Source organism: Tupaia chinensis, unplaced genomic scaffold (assembly GCF_000334495.1).
Source record: "Tupaia chinensis unplaced genomic scaffold, TupChi_1.0 Scaffold148698_1, whole genome shotgun sequence".
Classification (NCBI taxonomy): domain Eukaryota; kingdom Metazoa; phylum Chordata; class Mammalia; order Scandentia; family Tupaiidae; genus Tupaia; species Tupaia belangeri.
In genome coordinates, this window is record NW_006208547.1 from 1825557 (window position 1) to 1833294 (window position 7738).

At 38.8% G+C, this 7738-nt stretch overlaps 1 pseudogene; it reads right to left on the bottom strand.

Moving 5' to 3' along the window:
• Window positions 1-6628: 6628 nt before the first annotated feature.
• On the bottom strand, window positions 6629-6999 carry LOC102487714 (60S ribosomal protein L35 pseudogene; annotated as a pseudogene).
• Between the last annotated feature and the right edge of the window lie 739 nt (window positions 7000-7738).

The window sequence follows — 7738 nt, forward strand, 5'->3', positions numbered from 1 at the left end:
ACATAACACAGAACAGGAGAAGGAAGCCAGTAACTTTCCCTAGAAAAGGAAAGGAAGGATTTACAGGGGAGATGATATTTTGAATCCTGGAAGGATGAATAAGTTGGAGAAGGGCATTTCATTCAAGCAGGTAGGGCAGCATGTACAAAGGTGATAAGGAAACCATAACACTAATAATAGTTAAACTCTTTATAGAAAATGTATGCTTTCTGAGTCTCTAGCTTAAGAATTTTATATGGAATTTAATCCTCATTAATAAATTCGAGTGAATTAGATCTTCCTAACAGCCCTATAAACTTAGGTAGAGGATTCTTGGTACTGTTGAGGCTCAAAAATGTGTTGAAAGACTGAAAGTTAAATTATCCCTTTTTTGAAAATAAAGAAACAGAGGTACAGAAATATTAAGCCATCTGTCCATTGCACTTAATTGCTCTACTCTGAGTTGAGTGTACACTGACATATGGATGATGGCAGAGGGTGTGATGCATGGTGGGAAAGACAGGCAGGGGCAGGATCATGAAGGACCTAGAAAAGTGCCACCCCTTTGAGCCAAGTTTTCTCAGCTGCAAAATGAAGTGGTAGATTAAAACCCTCTAGGTCATAGAATCTCTAAGTCCTTCAACTCAAAATATTTTCAAGGTTAAGATGCTGGTGACTTAGTTTAATCACCCTTTAATCTTTAGTATTCTTTTTCCATGAGATATCTGGAGTTTAAGAGGACAAATTGTGTATGTCCCAAGAAAAGAGGATATGGGGTTGTGCCATGATGAATTTCCTCAAGTCACTTGTAGTTTGGGATGTTGATAGTGGTGGGGTGAGATTGGGGGGGGAGGGGGTGGCATGTACTGATTTGGGCAGGTAGGCAGAGTGGCCTAAGGAAGGTGCCTAAGGAAGGTGAGGCTGGTGCAGTTGCACAGCTGTCTGCGGTTCATCCCACAAATGTGGAATGAACAGACAATGGCCTGCTACCTATAATGCTGAGTCAGTGACTCTGAGCTAGATAGCTGTAGACATGATGGGTGTTCTGTGCTAGACCATCCCTATGGCAGGATGGATTTAACAAGAGCCCCTGGCAGCAAAGCAGGAAAAGCACAAGTTTTGAAGTGAGCCAGGACGGTGAATCTCTGCTCTGCCTCTTTCTAGCTACTTGACCTCGATCATGTTTATTGTACCTCTCCAAGCCTCAATCTCCTTACCGTAAAAAGGTGAATGAATACTTACTTCATGAAATTGCAATTATATTTAAACGAGATTACATATTAAGGGGACTTTGTAAGGAGTAGGGGCTCAAGAAAAAGAAGTTGGGTTTATTATTAATCGAGTTATCTCAGGATCAGTCTTCTACTCTTTGCAAAGCAGAAAAGGATAAAGGAAGTAGTCTGAATGAAAGACTGGATGAAGGTTGAATATAAAATTTAATGGGCATAGATTATTGGAATGATACTAAGCTGAATTCAAGCTTTATATTAATTTTACTCCACAGACTTGGTGTCTGTATTAAAACCTCTTTCTGCAGTATTTCTCATCCATTGTTCTCTAAAGCTATAACATCGTCATCATTCTTAATTCCTTGGTGACACCTTATGCTAACCCATCTCTTCAAAGTATGTCCATTGTAATTACTTTCCTAAGATATTGGGTGACAAGTTTGATTTCATTATAAATTGTTGAATGGTTACTGAAACCAATTCTGTTGACCTTGATCTTTTGAGAAATTGATATCCTTCTTTGTTTTCTGCTTGTCTTCATGGTTACTGAGATTTATTAAAGTGTTTCAGAAATCGTTTTTTCCTGTGTTGGAAACATAGCCTCTAGTCTTCTGTAACTAAGATGTTGAAGCTTTTGTTGTTGTTTTGCAAAAACAAGTTTTTCTTGAAATTGAACAGTTTTACTTTTAGAAGCCTCTCTCTGAATAGATGATCTTAGACTTCATACATGGTACGAAATGCTTAGAAAATCAGTTGGTAGACCTAGCAGCTTAAAAATTTTCCAGGCAGTTAGGTAAAACTTCGAGTCATCTAGACAATATTCAACATCTGCAGTAGGTTGTTCTTGCTTCTGAAAGGGTGATAGGAAAAAAAGGAAAAAAAAATGACAAAAACAAAAAATGCCCTCATATTTTGAATTAAAGATATTTGTGTGTCTGAGATTGTTGAAAACTTACTTATTGATGTTGAGTTGTAGTTAAGTAAGAAGCAAATGAAATGCTTCGTAATACAACATAGTGAAAATCTGATTGCCAAGGACAATTTTTTTCCTGTCTTTCCCTGACATTTCTTCTTCCATCCCTCTGTTTCTCTCTTTTCTTCATTCTTTCCTTCCTGTCATCCTTTCCTTTCTGTCTTCTTAATTTTAAAATGTATTTGAATTTTTATTTATATGTATGCACACATGCATATATATATATACATATATATATGCATGAATATGTATAATTAATTCTACATAAATGCTTAAATGGGGTTTTATTATAATTGTTTTTAGGGCTATAATTTACTTCTCTTTGTTTTCTCTTGCCTCTCTCCTTTTCTCTTTCCCAAATCAGGCAGCTCTTATAAATCCATTTTTCTTTGTGCTCTATAATTATAAACAAACAATATAGACATGCTTACATATGCACAAGTACACAAATAGAAACAATTTTCAGTTGTTTTAAATTCAGATTATAGTACATTTTCTGCATTTTCTTTTTCTCACTTGAAGACTTCAAAGAAACTTCACTAGGTAGGTTGTAAAATCCCAACTTTTTTTCTTTTTCAAAAATTATTTGTTTATTCCATGTGTGAGAGAGATAGAGAGCAAGCACATGTGCTCGCTCTGACAGAGTCTCAATGCTGTGATCCGCTGCAGCTCCAGCCAGCCCTGGATCCTGAGCACACATATGCTGGTGTTTTAGGAAGGTCTGTGAATGTGAACTTGGAACTTTCCCATGTGGTTCTGCCATGACGAGCCTCGTGCTCCACTGCTGCATCACCGTCTGGCCTCTCAAACTCATTCTTTTAATTGATGCATTATATTTTATGATATAAATTCATTAAAAAATATTAAACTGTTCCTCAAATTGATGGCTATCCATTGCTATAGCTGTTGGCCATTGTCAACAATGCTACAATAAACATACCTGGACATCTTCGTAGACACAAATGCCTCTAATTTTATGTGATATAAAATGTGCTCTATTGTTATGTGACAATTGATCAAAGGGTGTAAGTATATTAAATTATGGTAGATGCTGTTAGATTGTTTCCCAGAAAGGCTGTAAATATTTACCTAGGGGTGGAGGAGTGGCTACGTTTCTCCAATTCTTGTTGGTAGTAGATTTTTTTAAAAATTTTTCAAATATGATAACTTATTTTTACTTTACTTTCACATTTACTTGACTACTAATGAATGCAAACATCTTTTTTATCTTTTCATTTGGTCTTTCGTTGGTCACTTAGTTTTGCTCTTCTGTGAATGACCTATTTATATCCTTTTTCCATGTTATTGTATATTATTTTATAAGAGCTTTTCATATATTATAGATAACTTTAAAATTATTTATTTTATTTGTTATTATTGATTTTTTAAAAATTTAAATTATTTAATATTACTTGTTAGTTTGACCAGAGTGAGATAGACAGAGAGAGAGAGAGAGAGAGAGAGAGAGAGAGAGAAAGTGAGAAAGCAAGCTGCCAGGTTCAGGACTTGAACCATGGTTGATCATGTGGGAATCCAGAACCTTAATCACCATACCACCTGCCGGTCTCTATTATTATTATTTTTAAAGTTTTCAGCTATAGGGCATGCACACTCACCAGAGAGACAGAGAAAGAGAGAGAGAAAGAGAAAGGGAGAGAGAGAGAAAGAGAGAGGGAACATGAGAAAGCAAGCCACCAGGTTTGAGACTCAAACCACAGTTAGCCATGTGGGAGTCCAATGCCTTAACCACCATGCCACCCACTGGTCTCCTATATCTAACTTCTTAAATTGCATATTTTTCTCATAAAGCACTGTTAATTAATTCTAATAATACTTTTACCTTAATTTATAAAATTATGTTGTGAGATAATTTTTTCTTTCTCTCCCTGCCTCTCACTCTCCCTCCCTTCCTTTCTTCCTAGTTCTTTCTTTAGACGTTTGGTTTTCACACTTGGTTAATACAATTTCTCTTTTTTAGAATTATTTATTTTATTTTATTATTATTATTAAATTTTGCTATAGGACACACATGCTTACTAGAGAGAGAGAGGAAGAGGGAAAGTGAGAAAGCAAGATGCCAGGTCTGGGACTCGAACCACGGTTCACCATATGGGAGTCCATTGCCTCATGCCACCTGCTAGTCTCAATACATTTTTTCTTTATATGTAGGTTGTATATGTAGTCTCTTACATTCTCTCGTAACATTCTAATTTTATTCATATTTACAGTTAAATCTTGGAGCTGGCGCCATGGTCTGGTGGTTGAGGTGGCTGGATCTCATGTGGCTAACCAAGTAGTCTGGGTCCTGGACCCTGCAACATGAGGAACACAGTGTGTGTCTGTGTGTGTGTGTGTGTGTGTGTGTGTGCGCTCAGAATCCCCAAAGGAGGGAAAATGGAGGTGCAGGAATTGCGGTATGATCCTTCTCCATGGAAGGAGGGGGGTGGTCTCCCTCTCCCTGTCGGTGCCTGTGCCTCTCTGGCAAATGCACAGTCTCTCTAGTGTGCACATGCAGGTGCCCACACACATACACAAACAAAGAAAAAGAAGTCTTGTATACACCTGCAGTTTGCTCTGGACACAGCGTAAAAGAGACCCAACTTAATTTTCTCCCCAGTACTCCAACAGTACTTTTTATTAATGATCAATTTATTATTCATGAAATAAATATATACTGAGATCGACTTCTGTATCTATTTCGTTCCACTGATTTATTCTTTTTAATATTTCCACACCAATACCATAAGGTGTTTATTGTGGCTTATAGGCTATCTCCCATTGCCATTAGGTTTCTACTAAAGCTTACTTATTTATTTCTCCTGTGACTTAGACAGAGAGAGAGAGAGAAACACATAGAAAGGCAGCATCCCCAACAAGGTCCCAACACTGTCACCTGTCCCAGCCTTTAGCCAGTCTCAGGGCATGGGTAAGTGTGTGCTCGGCATCCTCAGGAGGTCTCCACACTTGATCTGAAGGCTCCCCAAGTGGGACTGGCCCGGAGTGTTGCACTTTACCTCTGTACCACCATCTGTACCTTGTTAGATTCTTTAAAATGTTTTAGAAGTATCGTGCCTATTTATCTTCCATATGAAATTTCAGGTAATTTGTATTGGAATAAAAGATTGCTTTAGAGTACTAATTAAAATTACACTGACTTACATATTGCTTTTATTATTGTCTTCTTATCCGACAATTGCATATTTCAATCTTTGTCCCCACTTTGTTTTACATTTGCCAATACAGTTTAGGCTGCTCTTCATATGTATGTGCTAGACTTGTATTGTTACTAGTTTAGAGTTTGGTTTTTTTTGTTTTTTTTGTTTTTTGAGAGATTTTTGCTATAGGGCGCGTGCGCTCGCCAGACAGAGAGAGACAGAGAGATAGAAAGCGAGAAATCACCCCCCAGAGGGGATGGCCATGCCATAATCCCTTCTCCTCCATTCTCCTCTTGGGATCTTAGGCAAGCACGCACACAGGCCCGGTGTGAGTTTAAGCCACCGGGCCCGGGACTCGAACCACGGTCGACTACTTGGGAGTCCAGTGACATAGCCATTATGCTAAGTGCTGGTCCCACTTGTTTATAGTTTTTTTAAAATCACTTTTGTGAATGTGATTTTTTTCAGAGGGAGTTTTGATTTGTGCTTTCCGGAGAGATAGACAGGAAGTGAGAAATCACCCCTAAGGGGGATGGCCACACCACAGTACCTTCTCATCCATTCTCCTCTTGGGATGTTGGGCATGCATGCACACATGCCTGCCGTGAATTTTAAGCCACCAGGTCCGGAACTCAAATGGCGGTCAACAATGTGGGAGTCCAGTGACGTAACTATTATGCCATCTGCTGATCCCTTGAATATGATTCTTTTAAAATGTTTATTTTACAGTGCTTATTACTGTTACAGAGAGAACTCTTGTTTTAAAAGTGTTGATCTTATACCCAGCAGGTAGACTATTTTAGTGAGGCATATTTATCATTCATTCAACAACTGTTTATTGAGCACCCTTTCAAGCACTAGGAATATAGCAGTTGAAGAAACATACAAAACCATAGTAGAACTGATACTCTAATGCTTATAGTAACCAGAGAAGGAAGTATGATTTTGGTCATTGAGTGTGATTGGCTCAAGGAACAAACTTGGAATATTTATATGACTATAGAGGCATCCCACAGGATATGACTATGGGACTGTCAAACCACATCGTAACTCTGTTTCATCTGACATTTCTGAATTCTGTGCACCGCCTCAGAGGCTCTCACGATTCCCTCCTTAATGCGTTTTTATTTCTCCACTCCTTTTCTCTCTTCTCCCCTCCCCTCCCTTCCCCTCCCCTCCCCTCTTTTCTTCTCTCCTCTCCTCTTCGCTTTTCTCTTGTCTTTTTTCTTTTCTTTTCTCTTTTTAATATTTTTTTCTTGCCAGCCAGTTCTGTGTTTTATTGAGGCCCACACTCAGGCCTTGACCGCGAACTTGTGCAGCGGGAACAGCCCCGCTCCTTCCGCTGCTGCTTCTTGGTCATCAAGCTCTCCTCGTGCTTGTTGAGCCTCCGGCGCATGGCATGGGTCTTTTTGGGGCTCAGGTCCAGGGGCTTGTACTTGCCCTTGTAGAATTGCCTGAGGTTTTCTTTCTGAGTCTGGTTGATGACGGTGAGAACACAGGCAATGGATTTGCGGACGACTGCGATCTTGGACAACTTGGATGCAGTTCTGCTTGTCACTTTGGGGATGTGCAGCTGGGACAGCTCCTCCTTCAGGTCGTCCAGCTGTTTCAACAGCTCCTCTTTGTCCTTGCCGTGCAATTCTCAAGCCTTAATTTTGGCCATAGCTGCCCAACGTCCCACTCCTTTTCTTTGATGGATCTTATGTTCTCAGAATTTAAGTGTTCTGAGACAGATCTTTTAGTTTATGCAGTTGGGACACATAAAAAAAATCTCTGTGTTGCTGTTTATTATTTTAAGAGCTGACATTGACTCATCAGAAATTATTTCATACACTCTGGTTTCCCAGAGGACTTGACTCAGATGATCGGCCTTAAATTGTTACTTCTGGAGTAGGATCTCATGTAGCAGAAAAGGGGCACTGGGAACTCCAGATACTTAGGTGACATCAGGTGCATAACCCCACTCAGGACAGCCAGGGCAGACTTATCGACACACTTGCAAGTCAGTAACTTTCATTAAGTGCCCCGTGTGTGTTTGTGTTAATCACTGTACTAGATGTGGCAAAGATTGGTCAAAAATAAACAAATAAAGACATAATCCTTATTTTCAAGGACTATAAGATCTATACGTTGTTCTATACACAGTGTAATAGAGGCCCAACTTTATTTTCTCCCCAGTACCATAACAGTACTTTTTATTAGTAATCAATTCATTACTCATGACATCAATATACACTGGCATCTATTTCTGTATGACCTATTTTATTCCACTGATTTACTATTACTCAAGAAAGATAATCGCATAACACTGTTACATACCTAAGTTTCTAGAAACCAATTGTTTAATTACTATGTCAGTGTCAACTCCTTTACCCACGTAGCTGCAGATGTTTTAATGAATT